Source organism: Mus caroli, unplaced genomic scaffold (genome assembly GCF_978045245.1).
Source record: "Mus caroli unplaced genomic scaffold, Mus_caroli_1 scaffold_11, whole genome shotgun sequence".
Classification (NCBI taxonomy): Eukaryota; Metazoa; Chordata; class Mammalia; order Rodentia; family Muridae; genus Mus; species Mus caroli.
In genome coordinates, this window is record NW_028227266.1 from 47,549,931 (window position 1) to 47,574,462 (window position 24,532).

The 24,532-nt window shown below is 42.1% G+C and overlaps 1 protein-coding gene across 10 annotated transcripts in view; it reads right to left on the reverse strand.

Moving 5' to 3' along the window:
• The window catches only part of Ncam1 (neural cell adhesion molecule 1), a 295,159-nt gene that overhangs the window by 123,714 nt on the left and 146,913 nt on the right, over positions 1-24,532 (reverse strand). The window lies entirely within an intron of this gene.

Below are 24,532 nucleotides of genomic sequence, written 5' to 3' on the forward strand. Positions count from 1 at the left end.
GATTTTTCTTGCAATGGTTACAACAATAAAAAACTATTTGCAATTTAATATTTAGGTGTCATAATGTTACTGCCATCTATGAATCCTAATTTATTTTACCCCTTTAGTCTTTGTAGTCTTTATATTAAGGCAATATCATTGGATCCAGCCTAGGTTCAGATTCATATACAAAGACTAAGCACAACATTTCCTAACAAAGGTCTGTTTTGTGGATTCTTTGTTCACTTTTGTTTACATTTGCAGATAAGCCAGCTGCTAGTGAAATTGGAAGAGTTGATAAGTGGCATCATGTGCTTGACAGAAGAATCCTGCAGTGTGAGCCAGAGTTGTTTAAATTAAACTAAGAGGAGGTGTCATTCTTTCTGAGGTCATGAATTAGATCGTGAATCCCTGCAAGGTCAATTCAATGTTATGAACTAATTAAGATGACTGACATAATGTAATAAGTTCTTGGTCATGCAGATTGGCTGGAGGACCCTACACTCCAAAGAAAATTGCCCAAGACTCAGGGATACTGTAGTATCCGTGATCATTAATGTGTCAGCACATGCTGTGGGCGAGGCACTTTACATCTGTGATCTAGCTTCACACTTGTTACTCTGTGACAAAGGTGTTCCCATTTGATGAGGGAGAAATACAGATGGAACTATCTCAGATGTTTGTTAAGGGCTATACAGAACACATCCTGCTGACCCGGAAAATATAAATGCTGAAGTGATCTTTATAATTAAAATTCAACACAACATTGCCTTGGGTAATGACTGGGGTCAGCTCTTTCTGCCTTACATTGCTGAGTTACTGTGAATTAAAGGCTTTTAAGCAGAAACTGCAATGTGTGAGCGCTTATTCCATTTTCTAAAATATGTACATCTTTTTCAAATTACAGTAGACTTACTCTAATTCTACATAGTCACAGAATGGTCTATTCTGACTAACAAAACATTCTAGCTAATGAAGCATCCTTGGAGGAGTACTGATCTTCAAGAAAAGGAACAAAATTGCATGTCATTTGGATTCCACACATGTGTCTTGGCATGGGTACCCATGCATACATCATGCATGCATGTGTGCACATGAACAATAATAATAAGAATTATAGTACTCCCTATAAATTAGGTCCATGTTAATTGTTTGGTGGTCTTAGAAACATACAGGGAGACAGCTAGTGAGCTGTGTTCACAAAGGCACAGAAGACAAAGACCAGTTGTAAAATCACAAGGAGATAAGTCATCATGACTTTGTAGACTCTGATCTGAAAGGACCTTACATCTGAAGGGTCAGAAGACATTTCAGAGATCTCTGTCCACCTCTTTCATTTTCAGATGATGTACTAAAGATTGGATGACTGAAAGTCTAAATGACTCACAATAATCCAAGATCAGTGCTAGTCACATCGTGGCCAACATACCTGTGACTAGTTTTGCTACACTAGACTCATTCATGAGAAGTCACACTAACCCCAGTTCCATAATCAGCACAGGAACAAGAAAATGTGTGCTACCCTAAGACGAAAGGATGGACCATCCAAAGACTGCCCCACCCAGGGATCCATCCCATAATCAACCACCAAACCCAGACACTATTGCATATGCCAGAAAGATTTTGCTGAAGGGACCCTGTTATAGCTGTCTTGTATGAGGCTATGCCAGTGCCTGGCAAATACAGAAATGAATGCTCACAGTCATCTATAAGATGGAACACAGGGCCCCCCAATGGAGAAGCTAGAGAAAGCACCCAAGGAGCTGAAGGGGTCTGCAACCCTATAGGTGGAACAACAATATGAACTACCCAGTACCCCCAGAGTTCGTGTCTCTAGCTGCATATGTAGCAGAAGATGGCCTAGTTGGCCATCACTGGGAAGAGAGGCCCCTTGGTATTGCAAACTTTATATGTCCCAGTACAGGGGAATGCCAGGGCCAAGAAGCGGGAGTGGGTGGGTAGGGGAGCAGGCTGGAGGGAGGGTATAGGGAACTTTCGGGATAGCATTTGAAATGTATATAAAGAAAATATCTAATAAAAAATATATAAGTAAATAAAAACTGTACTTGCCCTGGAAAAAAAAAAGAAAGAAAAGAAAAAGAAAATGTGTGCTACCTCTGACCTTCTAAATTGGTGATTTCCAAGCAAATCTGGGTCTCTATGGCTTTTTATTTCTTTGGCAGCTTATCCTTGATTGTAGTCAGTCTCTCTGTTTCTCTTTGTCTCCCTCTCTCTCTGTCTTGTCTCTCTCTGTCTGACTGTCTGTCTTACTGTCTGTCTAATACCTTTATTAATGCATGGGACATCTTGGTGCAAACTGGACACAGCAAGGGAAGGTTGCTTTGCTGTTTCTGGGCAGTAGCTGACCTGTATCCCTGTGCAGTTTCTAGTAGGACTAAGATCCATTGGGGGACATTCAATTCCAGCCTTGCAATTTAACTTGCCAGCTTTAACCAGGGAACAATTAATCAATTATTTACTTCGCTGGCACCATTTTTCCTGTCACGTAAATCATATTTAATTTCAATCTATTATAATCCATTATCAGTGCCAAGCCCAAACCCTAGATGTACTATCTGCTTAGAGGATGGTTTCATGCACGAAGCAGCAGAGCAGTGTGTCCCGTGAACATCTGCAGATGACGGACGACCTCTGTTAAAATGTGGTTCCTGGGCACACTTTAGAGATTTCTATATTTTACAACTTGAACATATCCGGCGCCATTTACTACCTAGTGCAAAACCACCGGAACCATCTAAATCAATAGTCTACTTAATCTGAAAAGTCATCATTCAAATAAAATGAATATATATATATATATATATATATATATATATATATATCAACCAGGTCTTATAATGTCACCTTCTTTACATCAAAAATCCCTAACCCTAAAACTGAGATATAAGAGCCAACTACAATATGCAAGAGTTAACTAAGTTTCAGTTTGAAAAAAATACATAATATATTTTGGAGAAAAAAACAATAGAATGTTATCATACAATATGTAAAAGTTATGTTATTATTTTTTGTGTGTGAACACAGCACCCCATTTATATAGAATAGTCTTACTATAGTGATAACAGTCATTTTTTTATTATTAAGCAGTGTCAGTATTAGTACTCTCTCTCTCTCTCTCTCTCTCTCTCTCTGTGTGTGTGTGTACATGCAGTACATGCAGGTTGTATGTGGAAGACAAAAGACAATTTTGTGAACTTGCTTCTTTCTTTCCACCTTCACATGGGTTCTAGGGATCAACGTCGGGCTTTCCCAGCAAGCCATGCCTCACTGGCCAGCATTCTTATTTTTAATAGATGCAATACCAAAATATTTGGCAGCAAACTAACATAAATCCTCAGCTCTTAAAAATAATTCAGCCGAAAGCAAACAGCAAAAAAATAGTGACCGGAATGTTAATTGGTTGGTGACTAGATATTGATTATACCATTTTTTTACATTTTTAATTTGTTGAAAAATTCATGATAAAAAAATGAAAATAACTAAAATATTTCTTCAGAAAGGAGAAAAAAAAAACATTCAAAGTGGCTTAGTCCTTCAGTCCTTAACAAAGACCCTACTGTTTGAGGCAGGTGGTAAGATGACATCACACCACAAAGAAAGCAGGCGCCTAGACTGGGCTTCTGGACAGCAGGGATGAAAGAGACTGGAAGACTGGAGTTAAAGATGGGCAAGGCACAACAGTGGTGCACCCAGATATTTTTTTTTGTCTGGAGGTGCTGGTGGCTTGTAACTGGCAGGTTAAAGGCACACAGCAGCTATGGATACTCTGGCCTCTATCCCTGAGGCAGTATGGTGGGGAGAAAAGAGAGGCACAGAATGCAGAGGTTCAAATGTCTCATTTTTCAAAATGGTGGTTGAGAGTGATGTATGTGGAGAACACGGCGTTTTAAAACATATACTCTCCAGGCTTACCCACAATCCCAGCACTTGGGAGGTAGCCCCAGGAAGGTTCTGATTTTGAGGCCAGCCTGGGATACCTAGTAACTCTGAGACCAATAAGGCCTACCTAGAAAAATCTTGTCTTGGTGAAGCCAGTGTGGACATTGCAGACTATCTGCACAGACCTCCCCCAGTAGGCCCTGGATGGATCTGAGTACCACAAACAAAGTCACTTTTTTTTTTCTTGCATCTTGAGGCCAGCACAGTCACCCTATGTGTTTATGTGGGGCATATACCCAAATATATTCTTCTAATGACATCCAGTAGTGCTCCACTTCACCTTACTTCCTGTTTAGCGCTATCCCAACTCTACTCTTTCCATGGCTCTGTTGCCTAATTTGTAGTTTAGAAATAAAGTGCCCATCTCATTGGTTCCCAGTGAGAACCAAGGAAATAACATCTGAGGAAACAAACTTCTCACTCAGCTTGCGACTTCAGAGGCTCAGGGGCTGAGGAACATTACCACCACAGGGACATCTAGAATCAGAGTATTCAGTGGTATGTTTAATGGAGAAGTCAGGAACAGACTGTCAGCTCACTTAGGTTTACTCAATCTAGTCTAAGAACTGTCTCTTAAGAACATTGAAAAAATGAGGCAGTATCAACCAAGAGAGAGTCTGTTCTGGTGTTCCAAGAATTCACTATTTATGCTCGCTTGTTGGTTTATGTCTTTATTTTTATTTGGAGAAAGGGAGTGACTAGGTGGCCTAGGCTTGTCTGACTTGGACTTAACTGGTTCTCTTGTTTCAGTCTCTTATGTGCAGGTGAGGGTCACATACCCAGGCCAATTCATCACAATCTTTTCACCCCAATTTCTATACTGTGCATGACTATGACAAACAACTTTAGGTGAGTTACCAAACAGAAATAATAGGCTCTTAGAGGTATTAACAAGTCTCTAAGGAGCTTGTGGAATGATTTCACGTGATGTAGAAAACAGTCCTAGAGCTATTTCTGTTTTGTTTTGTTTTGTTTTGTTTTGTTTTGTTTTTTGTTTTTTGTTTTTTTTTTTTCTGAGACAGGATTTCTCTGTGTAGCCCTGGCTGTCCTGGCACTCACTTTGTAGACCAGGCTGGCCTCGAACTCAGAAATCCGCCTGCCTCTGCCTCCCGAGTGCTGGGATTAAAGGCGTGCGCCACCACGCCCGGCCTGCTATTTCTGTTTTGTTTTGTTTTGTTTTTTGTTTTTTTTTTTCTGAGACAGGGTTTCTCTGTGTAGCCCTGGCTGTCCTGGAACTCACTCTGTAGACCAGGCTGGCCTCAAACTCAGAAATCCGCCTGCCTCTGCCTCCTGAGTGCTGGGATTAAAGGCGTGAGCCACCACGCCTGGCTCTGTTTGTTTTTAAACGTTAAGAAAGAAGAAATTCAATATTCACAGATATGTAAGCACACCGATTGGTAGAGATGGAGTCACCTGGTCTACAGTGGTGACGATAGCATGTCACATGAAGCATGTGAGGTGTCTGGGATATTCCCAACAGCTAAGGCTATAAGGCCCTCGTCTATTTTCTCCCTCCCCATTACCACACACAGCCCACACAGCCATCTAGCTGAGCCCTGTTAAGTAGATTTATGGATTACATTTTCTAGTTTTAACTAAACCAATCTTTCCAAAATGAACAGCTGGCTTACAACAAGAAAGAGTTTCACAAAGAAACAATGGGTTCAAGATACTAATAATGAAAGCACAGGCCAGCTCAAGACAATGGTGGAGTAGTTGTTCCTGGTACAAGCATTGTGTTGGCTAGGTGAGATAAAGTAACAAGGACAGTAACAATGCAACCATGGGAATAATTCAGAATATGGCTTTAAGACACTCTAGGAGCCTCATCATACTGTGCGTTATGACTTGAGACCTTACGAATCTTTAAGTATGGATTTATATAACAAAGTATTGAAGAGTGATCAATCAAAACTGTTTAAAGAAAACAATCAAGACCCAAAGTTCAAACTAAGCTGGAATGGAAGAGCTGCATTGAGCTCTATTTTAGCGTAATGAAATATAACGGTGAGAAATACAAAAAGAGAGTCCTACATTCAGGGTCAAAACCATCCAATCTCTAATCATATGAGTGTGGGAAACTTGGTTTTAAACTAGTTCGTATGATAGATGCCTAGGGTTTTCAGTCCACACAGCAATGCACCAGGTTAACACCCTGCCTTGGCCAACAAAAGGCCAAGCTACACCAGGTGGAGGGCTAGTGTTGTGTTGTGCTGGAGCAGGGGGTGGGTGGTGGAAATCTGCTCAGAATTCCTAGAACCTCAGGTTTGCTTGAGTGCATCCAAGCAGGGTGTTCAAGAAGAAGCTGCCAGGCTGGGCTTCTACCTGCAAGAGGCTGGATGAGAACTTGCTGGTCAGCCTGAGTCTGAGTCACAGAGACCAATGAGGACCTGGGCTTGAGAGCTAGTGTATGTAAAGGATGTTAGCTACACGGGTGCTTTACTCAAGACTACTCGTGGCACCTTTGTCCAGGTCACTACTGCCAACTAACACCCAGGACAGCACCTGACCTCAGTCTGTGCTCTAACCATTCACAGTCCTGGTGGTTAACTGTTCACAGGTTGACAAATTTATCAAAGGCTATAAGGGTTTGATACCCAAAGTAATTTAAACTTGAAGATTGTGTGTGTGTGTGTGCGTGTAGGTGTATGAATGCGCACACATGTGGGCAGGTATGAGTGTGGAGGTCAGACATCAGCCTTGAGTATAGTTTCTCAGGTAATCGATCTGCTTTTTATTTTAGGCAGGATCTTTCCACCATAATCTGTAGTTCCCTAATTAGGGCTCAGCTGGCTGGCCAGTGGGTTTCAGAGATTGGCCTGTTTTCTCCTCAACATAGAGATTACAAGCAGAAGCCACTGTGCCTGGCTTTTAATGTGTGTGCTGGGGTTCTAATTTGGGTTCCTATGTGTATATAGTTACCAGCTGAGCTATCTCCATAACCTTGTTTCAGTTTCGTATCTGCACGCACCACTTCCTAAGAGAGCAACAGCAAAGATCTGAGCCTCTAATCAAGCACTCCATGCTACTCCTACTAATTCTCTACCAATACCAACTTCGAATTTACTCCCAAAACAATTTAGGATTTCTCTTTAAATCACACTCAATTTGTGACAGCATGCTTGCTTGTTTGTTTTAGACTGAGAATGTACAGAGAAAAGCTTAAAGCCAATTCTGTCAAGACTTTGTACATTGTGAAAATTGTTTGTCTGTGTGGAGGTATGTCCACATGAACTCACATGCTGTGGAGGCCATACCAGAGTGTCTTATTCCCTGGAGCTGGAGTCACAGGCCACCAGAAAGATGCTGGGAACAGAACTCAGTTGCTCTTGGAGAACAGAGCCCATATCTCTGCAAGTGTGTACTCCAAAACATGGAGCTGTCTCTCCAGCCCCATAATAGTACTTGCAAAATTCTCTTTCTACATTAAAGATCACACATATAAAAAACAAATAGACTTCTGGAGTCTGAGAGAGGAAAAAATAGAGGCTATAAATACACATGTGCATGAAGCAGAGAAAGACCTCGACACATATCAAATTGATAGTAGCACAAGGTCAGCATTTGATGTTTTCTGTAGGTTGACAGGTCAAAAGAATGAGCCCTTCAACCATCTCAGCTGGTTATTAGAGATGGAATTATATTTGAAAGGCCTCCAAGCAGAAACAAGTGGAGGAAATACTGCCCACATGATGAATTGAAAAAACATCCACAAGTTAAATAGGTCATTGACCATATCAAGAAGCTTGGAACAGAATAAGGTGTTGTAGCCAAACTTAAAACCATTTCTCTCGTCGATTCTGTAGTAAACATTAGAGATTTGATTTCCTTCCTGCCAGCAATAATCAGTCAATATTTCCTGTAGAATGAGACTGGCAGCTGGTTTTGTTGGGAAGATAACTCTCACCTATGTGAGCCTCCAAGATGGCCATCTGGCCACTGTTGATTTCAAAGATGGCCTGGGAGACATCAGAGCCCTCACTATTACTTAAGATGGCTAGGTACAATCAAAGAGAAGTGCTTGCCATTTGTTGGATATCTCCATAATTCCCAGCAGCTGATGACCAAAATAGGCTGGGTGGCTATCTGTGGGGCACTGGAAAAATGGAGACTTCTGAAGGTCACACTAAAATTCTATGATTAAAACACCTCTGAAAACACTGGATGATTAAATTCTGCAAGTCCCAGAGGATGTAGGGAATACATCATTCTCCAATGTTCAATCTAAAGGTCAGGAAGGCAGATCATTTTTTAATCTCTACACCATTACCAATATTAAAATAAAAAGCACATGCAGATATAACAGTGCTATTTATAAAATTAAATAAAGCAAGGGGTTATTATTTAAACAAAACAAAACAAAACAAAAAACCAAAAATGCCTAGCCAATGAAATACTTAGTGGAAAAGCATGTATCTGTAGAAAGTAAAGGCTCAAACTGCAACACACACTCATACTCACACGCACATTCAAACACACACACACTTGCACACACACTCAAACATACACACTTATATATACACACTCACACAAACATCTTCAAACACAGACACACACACTTACACTCACACCTATACACACTCAAATATACACAGATATGTATACTTAAACACACTGACACACTCAAACACACATACACACTCACACAATCAAACACACACTCACATACTCACACAAACATCTTCAAACACAAACACAGACATACACACACTTACACTCACACCTACACACACCCAAATACACACAGATATGTACACTCAAACACACTCATACACTCAAACACACATACACACTCACACACACTCACACAAACACACACTCACACATGCACACACAATCTCTCTCACACACACTCACACAATCTCTCTCATACACACAAACACACATGCACATACAATCTCTCTCACACACACAATCTCTCACGCACAAACACAAACACACACTCATATGCACACACACAATCTCACTCACATACACTCAAACACACTCTCACACACACTCAAATACATTCACATGCACACACACACTCAAACACACTCACATACATACTCACACACACACAATCAAAACACACACTCACACACACTCAAACACACACAGTTTTACACACACACACACACACACACACACATACACTAACTCTGTCAGTCTCTACAAATAGCAACAGGGCTCTCGTTCTTGCCGTTTGCTAGTCCATCCAGGGCACTGAGATGCTGGAAGACATAGGCAACACTGTGCCTCCTGGGCTTATGATGACAGAAGCCCATGAGTCCTTCTCCACCACAGATGCTGGACTGAGATAACCAAAAAGAATAGGGGATTCAGAGAGCAGCAGCTGGGCCAGACAAATCTAAGTCCCCACCTGCTGCTGTTTTCCACATTCATCTCCCAAGCCTGATACCCCAGCCATGTAGAAAGCTGCCAGCATGTGGAGAAATTAATCAATATGTGTGGGGGTAGCGATCCATGGTCGATTTTATATTCTTTCTATAAACACATTTGCGTAGCACAGAGGCAGCTGAGCTGAACGGCGGTGGCTTTGGAGCTCTCTGCTGTAATCACCCATACACCTGGGACTCACACAGTTCTTGCTTCTCTTATCTTAGATGAAGGTTTTTTATTTATTTTTATCTCTTTACAGTAAAGCTGGCATTGGAAACTAATTAGACATGTCTGGATTTGTGTGTGTGTATGTTTAGCATTCTTTTTATGCAAGGAGACATCTACTTGTATTTCTATCTTGTCTCTTCCTTGTTGTCTTTGTTACTTTTCTTTCTGTCTGAACAGAGAGCAAGAAGGATTTCTGAACAGGACTGATCTGATGTGCTTCAGGGCTCAGGGACATACTCATAGGTGACCCAAGTGTCCCCTTCATGGGAGAAAAACCTTGATCCCAAACTACACTGTGGCTTAAGGAAGTGCTCTTGAGAATATCTAATTCCCCACTGTGATTTCCTTCAAAGTTCTAATTAGTTGTGCACAGTAATGATTTCTGTAAATTGCAGTGTTTCTTTGAAAGCTTTTTAAGGTATAGAAACCTCCAACAGTGTGGGCTGCCAACAATCAGTCTTTGAAGAAAGTAATTTCGGCACACAGGCCTCATATTTTGAGAGACTTTGCACGTCTTAGAAACAATCACAATGTTGAGTCTCAAATTAATATTTGTTGCTTAATGCCACCAAAATGTCAGATGAGTGAGTAATCGCACACGTCTGTACATAATGTTTATTTGCTTCTTTTTGGAAAGGCCAGAAATATAAAGGAGAATTCAAGTCAAGAAATGTCTTTCAACAAATGTATTCTCAGAGTATCCATTTTAAAATAACACACCACTAGGTCTATAACTGCCTTCTTCTAATGGTCAGCAAAACAGCTGGGTTTCTAGATAACACAGAGAACATAAAATATTCATGTTATTTAAGCCATTTCTGTATCTTACTCATATTCTTTGATTTGCTGGTCTTGAGGGAAAAGAAACCATGACCAGTGATTAATCCACTCATGTCTCCTCAGAGGAAATTCTCTCCTTGCCTCCTGTTAGGCCATTTTAAGGGCTGTAAAGCTACCCCTCACTCCAGCTTGTTTTCTTGTCTTCTCATTCATTCTTGGTCTTAGTTGGACTTTGAATTCCACAGAGGAACCCAAGATTGTCTTCCAGCTTGCCCATGCTATTCGTGATGCCCTCTAGACGCCCTTTCTCTCTGTCTCCTCATTGAGGTCCATGTCCCCACCTGGCCCTGCTCACACAGCCTTCGACTCTTCTCAGAGTCTCTCTTCCCCTGAGTCCTCATACTGGTTGCCCCACTGAAGGAAGGACTTAGGATTCTCCTTGGGAATCCAATCACCTACTTTGTGGCCAGCCTCCTGCTGGGTGCCAGTGTTCCCTGACTGCCCTCAAGGCAATTTCCAGTCAAGCCCATTCCTCAGCCCATTCTTCTCATTTGAACGGGAATCCTTTACCTCTGAGACAAGAAGCCAGATCTTTGCTGAGCTGAGTTGTAGCAAAGCCAAATACTGCACACTTGAAAGTCATCCATCCTGCCTGGTCATCATCTATTGCTGTCCTGTCTTCCTGTTGCTATCTCCATAGGACTAGTCTAACCTGCCACCCCATGCTACCGAACTCCTAATTTCTTCTTGATCCCTGTCCCCTTCTCAGAGAGCTGGTGGGGAGGGTGGGTCTGCTGGGCCCCTTCACTGCCTTTCCCCATCTCTTCCTCTGTCCTTCACTCATGAAAGAAAACCATCTTTCCCTCCTTTCTCCAGGAAGGCTAGTCTATGTTCTGACTCATTTTTTTCATGCTACCTCTTTCTACCATGGCTCTTTGTCCCTCCTTACCAAGCAATTTCTCTAATACTTTATCTCATAAACTAAAACAAAACCTCCTGTCTGACCCTCCAACCATCCCCATCACCCCTCCATCTTTCCCCATCCCTTTTCTACCAAATTCCTTCCCTATGGGCTCCCACTTACAGTTTCTACACTGGACTTCAGTGTTAGGGTGAGGCTCAGTAGCAGGTACATTTCTGATGCTCACTAGGTGGCCCTAATGTGCTCTAGGCCTTAGTCAGCTTTGAAGCCAACCAAGGTGTGCATCCAGAAAGGTCTCTATACAATGCAGAGATCAACAGATTGTGGGGATCCTAGCCCAAATGGCTCATAGATTCTGCATCAGTGACTTAGAAAATTGTGTGGAAAGGGGGCAGGCAGACTGTAAGAGCCAGAAAAGCAGGGAGTCTGCCGTGCAACACTTCCCTAGAAATGACTGCATAAGCCAGACCTGCACCATACTACATTGATGGGCATATTAAGGAGGAAGGGGCTAAATTTTGTGGGGTTCTACTCATAGACAAAGAACTACAGGTAACTAATGACTGCTGGGGAAAGGAGAATTAGCCTCTCACAGGAAGAGCCCCTTTATTAGTTGTCTAATGCAGTGGGGTCAGCCTTAAGAGCAGCACATACACACAAACTGTAAAACCAGACTCAGCTCATACATATGTATGTGTGTAGCACTCATTATCCAAGAAAAAATGGCTATCAGTTGGAGATGGGAGCATGAGGGAGACTTGATGGGGGGGGGGTAGCTTCGAGGGGGTAGATGGTGAAAAGGGAGGGGGAGAGTGAGTTATAGGATTCTATTTCAATTAAAACATGTTTAAAATAATGATAATAATGATGATAGTAATAATAATGACAATGCTAATAATAATAATAATTAATAACAATAAACAGAAAGGCCTCCAGGTGGAGCTCAGGTGTGTGGCCCTTCTCTCCTGGTCCCCACCTTCCTGATGGTTCCTGGTTGTCCCTTGGATTCCTGTTCTGCTGTCATCCTCTGTGTATTCTCAGAAGGACTGTCATACCCCCATGTCTTTCTCTTCTCCGGTCTATTAACAGTTCTCCATATCAATAAAGTCCAGACCACTCTCCGGATGGACCCTGAAACTCACTGGCCTGATGCTGCCCATGGAAATATTTCTACTCTCACACTTTCAGTGGTCTGGTTTACCGTAACTAAAATAATCAATGACTCAAGAGATATCCTTTCTCATCATTCCTGTCCCAGGGCACTGCTATGTATTGCTTTCCAACTCTTCAATTTAAAGCACACTAAACTGTGGAGTGTAAAAACACCTCTCAAGTCATGATGGTAGGAAGACAAATTACTAAAGCTGTGATGAAAAGCTATGCAAGGATTCTTCAGAAAGACCCAGGGCCAACTGTCGTGTGACTCAGTACCTATTGCTATGCATTCACTCTAAAGACTGACAAAGATGTCAAAGAGATGTCTACAGTCACACCATCACTGTATCCCTAGCCACAGTGTCCAATTTATGTTATTAGCCTACATGTCCATCAACAGAAGGATAGGGTGTGGAAATGTAGTATTTATGCACAAGAGAGTACCAGAAAGCTTTGGGAAAGAAGGCAGTCCTTCCACTTGTAGTATGAAGAGAACTGAAGGAGAGTCTCAGTGCCACAAGCACACACTTCTGTGAGATGTAAAACAATGAAACTGACAGAAGCAGAGAGCAGGTGACGGTATAGTAGATTTAGAGGTTTCATGGTGGAGCTGAAAATGTGAAGATCATACTCAAAGAGTATGGAGGAATGCATTTTGAATAAGGAATAAGCTTTTTTGCTCTTTGCCGTGTCCTGCAGAACACGGCGACAATGATAGATACCAACACAATTCGGTACATTTCAAAATGATAAGATTCAAATATCCTCACTACAATAACAGGCAAGTATCTGAAGTGAGAGATTTGTTAGTTAACTTGACTTCATTTTTCCACACTGTATTTACAGCTCATAACATCACTTTGTTCTCTATAAACATGGATGACTATCATTTATAATTTAAAAATTAAAATAAAAAAAAACTCGTTCAAAATATAGAGCACACCAAAATAAAAATGCCAAGTAAGTATCCACGGCTCAACCCCATTTACTTCCAAATGAGCACGAAAACCAACGAATCCACTGTGGAATTCATTGTGGTCTATCAATTATACCGACTTTTGCACATATTCTCACAAAAAAGGAACTCCCCAGACCCATACAAGATGCAAGAAACCCCACTTTTCAGTCAACTCATTACAGATCTTCAAGAACTAGCTGGCCCCGAGGTTCCTGGCATACATTCTGACTGTTAAATCGAATTGCAAGTATTAAATCAACTTGTCTCCAGGGCACTGCAGGTGGACCCGGCAGGCTGCACATTGCAATGCATCGCTGGTTTCTCTCAAAGAGAACAGAGGACTATATACAAAAGCACAGGCAAGGACAGTCATTTCCAAGCAGTGCTTCAAGGTTCAAGGTACCAGTGGATGTCAACTCACATGCCTGAAGAGGCCGAAGGGCAGGTTTGACAACTTCCCAGGGCATGGCACATACTACACAATGGCCTCAGCTTCATCTTGCCCTGGATTACAGGGGCTCTAATCAGATAACCCCCTGGTCCCAAGGTCCCAAGAAGTATATTCTCAATGCCTTGAGACTCTCTTATTGACAAAAATGTGCTTTAAAAAAATCATAAAATGGTTATTGCTCTCTGTATATAATATGCTAAGCTCATCTACCCTCTGCCTCTGGATCTTCTGCAGAACATGCAGGCTGGGGGTGCTGAGGGTTCGCCATGCTGACTATAACAGCCCCATGTACAAAAGCTTCCTACACCCTCCCTCACTTCCTCAGCTCCTACCACTGTCACCGTTCTCATGTACCCACGGGAATTCTGGGAAAGTAGTTTTGACCACCCAATCTTCCAGCTCATGAAGGACACAGTCTTTGTCAAAGTTTGACAGTTATGAAGCCCAGGCCATGGTCTCCACTGCAATTCCACGTGTCCCCATAGGGAACTGGTAGGGAAAAGGCAGACGCCATCTGCCCTGGAGGATGCACCTGGTGCTTGTCTCTTCTCAGTGCGGATTACTGCAGCAAAGCAAGCTCCTTCTAAACAACACAGTGGCAGGATGTAAATTGGTGGCTAATCCTCAAATCTCATCATCTACATGAGATGACATGCCTCAGAAAAATACTTGCAATTGATTGTGAGAAAGGACAGCAGTCCCAGTGTGAGGGTGACTGGGACTGAGGGGAGACTATTTTCTGCCTGAAATGTGTAGGTCTAGGATGTGGAGGAGAGAAGAAACACTGGTAGCTATTAAGTTGCTAGATCAATGCTTAGTTTTAAAGAGCCAATTAGTGCAAATAGTGACAATTAAATGAACACGGGAACGTGGAAGCTCACTTCGGGAATGGATATATGCAATAAAATAAAAAGATTTTAAATGGTGGGGTATTTGTATACATGTTTGCATTGGAAATATTTTATTTCGCTTCATTTATTTATTTTGTGTACATGTGTAGCTATATATGGGGACACATGTATCAGTGTGTATTATATGTGGAGGTCTGAGGACAACTTGAGTACAAAAGTTGTCTTCCCATCATGTGGATCCCACCAGGATTGTAGGCAGCTACCTTTACCTGGGCCCTGCACATTGATCTTTTTTTTGCAGCATTGTATATAGCAGCTAAGAGTGGAAAGCAACGCAAATTACCACGATGCATGTACATTGTGAGCAAACACATGTAAATACATATGACTACATAACAGCACATACATGCAGTGTTATGTAGTGTTTTTAACCACAATAAAAACAAAACAAAAACCCCCATAGCCTGAAGGTGTGATTGGCAGGTGGGAAACTGCATTTTCTCGTTTGCAGGGGTATCCAAGTGATCACTGAGCATGTTTAAAGGAATCTCAGGTAAGAGTCATTGTCCCATTGACCGCGCTTGCTCCAAAGTATGAAGTCAGAGCAATATGAACACCCTTCCGTTTCAGTTAGGTTTAGTCTTTGTAAAGCTTTACTATCAAGTCTCTGTGAATTATTCTCCATATTGTGAACTACTGACAAAATCACCTCACAAATACAAACACTGGCTTTCTGCACTGTGTGCATGTGCACACACGTATGTACAAAATCTTCAAGCCCATTCAACATCAAGCCTTGGGGGTTGTGAAAGTAACCAACTAAACACTGAACTGACCCCCTGTACACTCACTCACACTTTCTCTTAAAGTAAAAATAATAAACAAAATATGCCAGGATCAAGGCGGATGTCCCTCCGCGCGTTATGAAGATGCCACTGCCTGCGCACGGTCACGTGATTGGCAGTTCCTTACCTTTTGGTTGTGAGGTGAGATAACGGAAGGGATTTCATTGGAGCAGGCCACAGCAGCACATCATCAGGTTGAGAATCGAAGCATTAAAAAAAAAAGAGGGGGCGGGGAAAACAGAAAAGGCCATTAGATGAGATTCTTGGATGAAAGGGCAGAATGTGTCTTCCCAGTGTCTACTGAGGATCAACACAGCAACCCACTGCACAGAGGTATTTTAATGCCTAGGCATCTCAGAGGAGCCATCCCTCTTTCCTACATAATTAGAAACCTATTACTTCTGGCACCAAGAACAGAGCATCTTGAGATGGAGCTGAGGACTTCCTTCCTCAGCCCTTTTCTTAGCTATTGCGTCTGTTGCTAGAAAGATGCAGGGCACAGTGCCTTCATCACACAGTGTGGGACAACAGGGCTGCTCTGGCTCTCATTTCTTTTTGAAATAATTGCTTCTGAATACAAGGACAGAACCCCACCCTCTAAACCTGTGTTAGTGCCCTGGCATGGGCATTGCCTGCTTTCTAGCTCTTTCTCTTTTTTTGGGTGCTGAGGATCAGAGCCCGGCAAATATATAAAGCCAAGTGGAGCTAACCCATGGAGTCACACTTTCATCTTTTAGTCCTCAACATTTGAGAGCTGACCTTTGGAACAGTCATTGCCTCATGCTCCTACATAAGAGGCCCATGTGTGGGGAGGCAGGAGACCCTCCATGGGACACCGGGCTGACTTTAGCTCTCATCCTCATTATAATTATGCTGAGTCAAAGCCTAAGCAAGGAAAATAGGCCATGGAACTCACCCCTTAAACTCACACAGTCTCTCTCTCTCTCTCTCTCTCTCTCTCTCTCTCTCTCTCTCTCTCTCTCTCTCTCCACACACACACACACACACACACACACACACACACACACACACTTTTTTCCTAGTGCATGTCTGGACCATGACCTCATCTGCACACTCCTCAGAGCTGGGTGACTAAGCTTGGGCACAGAGATGTGTCACCTGCTATATTAGGAAGAGAATATAGTGTAAAACTCAGGAAGGAGAGGGAGTGGAAGTGGAAGCCCTTTCCCCTGGGCTATTAAATAGCACACATTATTCAGCGCGGGGAGACAAACTGAACAGATGTGATTGGAGGGAATCATTTTGAATACTTTTTCCTTCCTTTTATTTTAAAGGAGACAAATACTCATAGCCTGGCTTCAAATTTAGGTCAGAACCTTCTGGGGAAACTCCCTTTCCTCACCTCATTTACAGCTGTTGCTTTAGTGCCTCTCTGTAGGCTACCTGAGGCAAGACAGGCTACTAGTATGGATGACCTTTGACCTCTAGGAAGGTTCTCTGAATGACAGCCCTAACAGCTAAACTATGTCTACTCAGTAGGACAGTGTGTGCCCATGGTGTGTGTGTAGGGAGGGGGTGAGGGGGTGTTGAAGAGAGGAAACATCTTTCCCTTTCACAGGAAAGTCTCATGTAACACTCTTTTCACTTGAGCCTTAATAAGCATAGCAGCAGCCCAGCCCTACCTGGGCACAGGAAGTGAGCTGGACAGACAAACTTCAAGTTTGCCTCTGTGGTAGACAGTGAGAGCCGTCCACCACACCCACTTCCATTTCCTAGTGGGCAGACAGTTGGACAGCACGCTCCAGTCTCTGTAGAAGTCAGCCGTGGCTAAGCTATGTGCCTGGAACGGCTGTCTGGACCACTGGGCTGTAAGGGGAGTCACCATTTGGGTGATGCACATCAAACCGCCAGTTGCATCTTTCATGCTTTCACCTCCTATTGGCTGACTGGCTTATGAGTTCCATGGAGGAGTTCTGCCAACCTACATTCCTGGGGTTTACTATTCCGGGGCTCACCTGTCACAGATGACCCACATCAGGCTGACTTACACACTCTCATAGGTCTCAGTTCCAGGTATTAACTTCTATCTGATGCCCCCTGGACACTTCCAGCAATGCCCTCCTGAACATGTGGTGGTCTGAATATCCCATGAATCCCAGTGAAATGGAGTTTGAAACAAGCGCCTTAGAGTTGAGGGAGAGGCCAGTTGGAAGAGTATCTTTAGTTCATGAAAACCAAAGGCTTTGCATCTTTAGTTCATGGTAACCAAAAAATCCGAACTCATCCAGATTTCAGTGGACATACAGCAGACGGTGACAGGCCCCCTGTTCATGGCGTCAACTGGACTGCAGCCTCCACCAGAGCCTGACTCATAACAGGCAACTAGACTGTTCATTTAGAAGAAATACGAACAGAGGTTTCTGGCAGCAACTGGAACATCTGGGTTTGGTCAGAGGTCTATGACTCTTCATGTGGACTGGCAACTGTTGGCAGCTGCTTAGTATACCTTCAATGACCATCCCTCCTGTGACTTCTATACCAAGTAATCAACAGAGCAGAAACACAGTGAAAGGCTAATTTTCTTCATAATCCCCTCTGTACTGTAAGGAGGCAGACATCACTGAGGCAAGGATGGTTATCTATCAAAGGGATGCCACAGTGCCATCCTTGTGCATTAGAGAACGTGTTCAGGCACATACCCATCCATAAGAGCTGTGTATGAAACAGCCAAAGCTAAGATCATTCTTGGAGACGCACAGATTTCTTTAGAACCCGATGGGGAGCACACTGAAGTTGAGAGTGTCAGGGAAGTCGAGCCTTTGACTTATAGGTCCCCTCTTCATGTTGTTTACAGATAAGAGAAGCAGCGCAAGGTATGGAAGGTTAAATAAAATGGCAAGACAAAGTACAGATGATGTCAGAAAGGCAGCTGCAACCTGATCACTAGGCAGAGCCAGGCCATTGTTTCTTTCTATAATAAATTTCAAACCCATCTAGTTTACAAACACTGCCTTTTCCTGGTAGTTCCAATGTCAGTTACCCCATTTGACCAACTACCCAACTAATACAAACCACTATGTACTGTACTATTCATCAGACCCATTCAATACACTGACTAAGCTTCCCTAAGGCAGACAGACATCAACTGTTTTGCTCACAGCTGTAGCACAGTGCCTTGATCAGTGCCCATGAAAATATAGAAAATGTGTGGCAGTTATCAAATAAATGGAATGCATATCAAGTTTATCAAAACAGAGATTAACAATAAGCAATCATCTAAGTCTGAAAAATATCCCATAGCCCTTCAAAGCATCATGGTACTTCCATCTCCCTGCCAACAGTAGTCAAGATGCTCGATGCTACTCACAGGCTGAGTAAGGTGCATGGTTTCACACTTACAAGGACTTCAACGGTCACGGTAAGATGATGATAGGTGCCAAATGTCCTGGACCTAGACTGTGCTCTGCATAGCTATCACATTATTTAAATTGATTGGTGTATTCAACAGGATGACCCTTAGACACCCACATATCCAAAGATCAGTAGGATTATTATCGATACTTAAAATATGGCAAGAGAAGCTGGGGAAATATCTCAGTTGACCAAGTGCTTGCCTTGTGAGCCTGAGAGCCCAAGATAGACTCTTAGAACTGATGGAAAAAAACTGGACCCTATAGTGCTTACATGTAATTTCAATGCTTGGGACAGGAAGATTCCTAGGGACCACTGGCTGGCTGGCCTAGTCTTCTGGGAAAATCAGACCAATAAGAAATATAGCGCCAAAAATAAGGTAGATGACATTCTTGGGGAATGACACCCGAGGTTATCCTCTGCTCTCTACATGCATCTGCACATACATGTGTGCCCTACACAGAAACAAGAAATGGCAATACATAATCTGCATAAAGTGTATATACTATTACAATAGACCTTGAAGCTATAAGATAATTAAGCCATTTACTGAGCTAGCTAGGGTCTGAGAACAACTTCCAGGGCAGAGAAAATGGGAGCTGCCCATCCAGGCCCCTTGTCAGCCTCACACATATCTTAAGTTAGGAGACACTCTCATCTAAGAAATCTTTAAATCCAGATTCCTGCCTTTCTTCTTGGCAACCTCAGTGCCAGGGTATTTGCTTTGCACTTCATGTTCCTCTAGTATCTATGAAAAGAGATACATTCTACAGTGGTCCTTAGGACAACACTATCTTTAATCACAAGGTGAAATGAACTGAACTTGGCCTTGCTGGCTGGCTGTGTTCATCTCACAGCTGTGACTGAGAGGGCTGTTTGGAGAGTGGATGACAGATGCTCATATGCCATGGTCACTGTCACAGATACAAAAAAAAAAATACAGATCTTTGTCTATAGAGCACTTGGGAAACATACCAAAAAGAATGTCATTATAGTGAAGATGAAGCCAAAGGATATGTACAAAGCCAGCGCCACATGCACAGGGAACTGGGTAGAAACCAATCTACCAGGACAACTGAATTTCAAAAGCAAAACTTGGCCCTCAGATACCAAACCAGCAATGGAATTTTACTAACAGTATCTTCCTTTGTCAGTAAAAATGTATTCTTTGGGAAATAAGAGGCCCCAGATCTAGCAAATTTAGTGTCCATTTCAGGATGATTCTTCTCTGAAATTTACACTGATGAGAAAACAAAAGGAATCCTTAAAGCTGCATGGCCTCAGAAAGCATGGTGCAATGTTTTTTCATTTTTCATTTGTATAATCTTCCCCAGGTTTAATATATTTTATAGTGTATAAATATGTATGTGTGTGCATGTGCATATGTACTTATTTGTGTGCATGTGGATGCATGCCCATGGGCATATATAGTGTGTGCACACTTGTGAAGCATACGATTCCTCTATTGAATCCAACTTATTTTTAAAACAGTGTATCTCATTGAACTCAGAGTTTGCTCATTGGCTAGACTGGATGGCCAGAAATCTCCAGGGACCCACCTACCTCCACATTCCCACTTCTACCCTAAGACTAGTGTTATATGTGCAGATACTGCTACATCTGTCTTCCAGGTTTAAATTTTAGAATGTGTCTACACACACATACCTTGACAGAAAGCTAGACTCCAGTAATTATAATTTCCGGGCATACAGTAGCAATTGCAAGGTACCTGCAGTGACAAATGCTGCCTTTTACAACCACTCCCATCCTAGCCTGGCCATTTTTCTGATTTTTTTGTTCCTCCCTTCCATTTTTGTGTCTATGATGACTCTATAAAGGGGAGTCCTTAATAAAATGTGAAGCTTATCTTTTAGTATATAACCCTATGTCCAGAAAATCAAGTATGTCAATTCTAGAACATAGCTATTCAAGGAGGAGCTGACCCTGCAACAGGGAAGATGGGGAAGCAATAGTATAGAATATCATGGAAGTAAGGTTTTTGTTATCACTGTCATGAAATATTTGGATTTTCTTTTTACACAGATCTCAAGAGACTATTTACCAAACTCCAAAGAAGGGCCTTTCTATACTGGGTCATGCTGGATGATAACACCAGAGGTACCTTCCAGTACTATGTCACAGAATAACAAAGTGAGTTGGGTGACTCAGAATTAATACATGGTAGACCTGTGTCTTAGTCAGGGTTTCTATTCATGGACAAATACCATGACCAAGAAGCAAGTTGGAGAGGAAAGGATTTATTCAGCTTACTCTTCCATATTGCTGTTCATCACCACAGGAAGTCAGGACTGGAACTCAAGCAGGTCAGGAAGCAGGAGCTGATGCAGAGGCCATGGAGGGATGTTACTTATTGGTTTGCTACCGCTGGCTTGCTCAGCTTGCTTTCTTATAGAACCCAGGACTGTCAGCACAGGGATGGCAACAACCACAATGGTCCCTCCTACTCTTAGTCACTAATTGAGAAAATGACTTACAGATGAATCTCATGGAAGCATTTCCTCAAGGGAAGCTTCTTTGTGATAACTCCAGCTTGTGTTAAATTGACACACAAAATCAGTCAGTACAACATGGAACTCAAACTTAGGGATGTGTGTTCCCAAACTTCTATTACTGCCTACACCTCCATAGGCAGGAACGGAGCAGAAAAGAGTTTCTTAACAAATGAGCACTGCTGTGAGTGTTTGATGTTGATGAAAAGAAGGCCACCACCCAAGAGAGAAGAAGTTGAAGGATGCTCACTTTTAAGCAACAAAGCAGAATCAAGTAACAAGAAAGATACAAGTCAAGGAAAGAACCGAAGACCAGCCCTGTGATAAAGTGACTACCCCTCAGTGGCAGGTAGCAAGATGTGGGCGTGTCGCAGGGAGAATGGGCAGAAATAAGAGTTCAGCCACTTCCAGTGTGGTAAACAGGCCTTGAATACAGTTTCCCTTAGTCAAGCTCTCTGTAGTAGACACTCATTACAAAGGCAAAGTTTTTCTGTATCTAAGTATACATATATTCTAGGCTCAAAATACCAGCACTCAGTGGATCTGTCCAAATGCAGCCCATCTTTAAGCCTTAAGATGATAACTCGAATCTTTTTCTTATGTAGTGACGGTGTTTGCAGCTAGTTGATTTTTGTTATGAGCACTAAGAACTTACCTTTTTATTGTTACAATTCATTTTTTTCCTTTGGATAGAAATTGAATTACAAAGTTTTAATGCCTCCCAGCTCCTAACATTGATACATTTAAAACTTCTATCTCTCATCCCCATTTAACTTACATTACCAATTTCCCTAAAAGCAACTAGGTTTTGAAACAATCTCCCTAAAAGACAGTTATTATCTAAAAAGATGTTGCACTGATGATGCCTCCATTATAATCTCCATCCACTTCTTTCCACAGTAGGAAACAGACTAGCAGTTCTATAACACAAACTTGATTTTTAAAATGGCTTCTGGGGAGAGAACAATGACCAGGCACAAGCCGTTCTCTGCACATACAGAGACTAGCAGCCTCTGATAACATATTTAGTAGACACACCAAAACGTCTTGCTATAGCTTTGCTGATCTCCATTTATTACACTGCCCCTAATAAATTTCATTTTTTATCCAGAGGAAAAATGTGAATAGAAGTACCTGTACGGGTTTTTTTTTTCTTCACAATAATTATTAAAGGCCATCTCTGGAGATTCTGGGTAAGAATCCCAAGTCACTTATCTAACAGGCACCAACTGTATGCATGGCAGAGTCAAACTTTGAAATCAATTCAAACAGAAGAGGACTCAGAGAATGCAGCACTGTTCTCACAAACAGTGAAAAGCACAACTCGGTCTTAGTTCAAGGCTAGAAGAAATCTATGTGGTAAGCATACTGAACACTGTCTAGTGGACAAGAGACAGGCAAAGAAAGTAGACTGGAACAAAGACTATCTCTAGGATTTTAAACCTGGCCTTTCTCCCTTCACCAAGACTTGTCTCAATGGTCTGAAGAGAACTGAGTGTTGTTTGTGTTAGTTACTAAGCCAGACAACTGTTTTTGGGAGAGCAAACTCCTAAACTGAGAAGTAAGCAAGTGCTGATACTTTAAAAGACTATTCATGTACATTCAGAGTTTTTCTTTTTTCTTTTCTTTCTTTATTTTTTTAAGTGAGATATCCTCACATAGTCTAGATTGGGTTGAACTCTCTGTGGACCCAAGAATGTTCTTTAGAGGCTTCTCGTCGCATGCCCGGTTTCTCCAAGGCTGAAGTTGGGACCCACTGCTTTGAGAATGCTAGCCAAGAACTCTACCAAATGAACCATCTTTCCAGCCTTTATATTTTATGCTCCACTTAAGACATTTTAGAGAAACTAACAAGGAAGCAGCCAAAGTCACTAAACTAATGTGACTCACTCTTTCAGGAAGTGTATTTCACTATACTTCTAAGTTCTCCACATACAAATGTTGGTGCCTGTTTTCTACCTTTCTAAAACATGAGATTTATGGCCCTCAAGTAAGTAGGTTCACACATGCACACCTTGTAGTGTGCCTATCCCACATGCTCTGACTCTAGTGTGCACAGATTCTCCAAGAACATCTGGGTTTCTTTGCTTCTCTGTAAATAGTTTGACTGCTCTCCATACTTGCTGTAAGCAATACACACTCTTGTCCATCTTTATACCTTCTGGCTGAGTTTAATAATCTTTGCATCCATCAAGAGAAGAACCTGCTGTCTTCAGCTATGTGTGATGGACATCTTGAGATAAAAGCCAACCATGCCAATTCTGCCTAAGTCTTACCCACGAGGTGGACGAGTTTTTCATTGTCTATTTCTGTGTTATGGGGAAGTTTTCTTGAGTTGCAGTGGAAGGCTGTGGGGAGTTGAATAGATTCTTATTGAACAGTAGCAATATTGCTTTTTATGAGAAAAAATGTTAATCTAAAATGCATTTCAAAACCACATAAGAACATCAGGGAGATAGGAGAACTTGATAACTTGTCAATTGCATCCACTGAGAGCACAATTACGGAAAAAATGAGCTGTAATGATATGATAGATCTTTCTGTGTTACTTAAAGACAAAGTAATAAATGAGAAAGGCAATCAATATAAGGGATATGGCCATAAACAGATCTGAATTCATTTTATGAGCATGATGTAACATCTCCTCCATCCTAGGCCCCACCTAACATGGGGCAGCAAGATGTCTTTGTGTCTTGAGTTCAAATCCTGGATCAGCGCTTTCATGAGCTTTCTAACCTTGAGAGGATCTTGTAAGTCTTGAAGGACTTATGTTCTCAGAGTGGTATAGATATTTCAGCTGATATTGAAAACCACATAGCATAGCGCCTGGTACATTGTGGGAATGGGGTATGCTGGTTGACTACCGTTCCTTGTGACTGTCATCCACAAAGAAAGGTAACTGCGAGACCCAGAAAGACCTAAGATTAAACTTCGTAATGTAAGGATTAAAGCAGCTTTCCAGATTTCACAGACAGTGGTCTCAATGTCTAATTTTTGGGGATGATGTGGTCAGCACTTCCATCCTGCCTTGTACTCTGCCCACAAGGCTCTGAACAAGTTCTCTTCCTGGTTGGAACAGCACTTTCTAGAATGAGGAGGTGTAAGCTGCCCCACACGCTATTCTTTCTGCTCAAGCCTA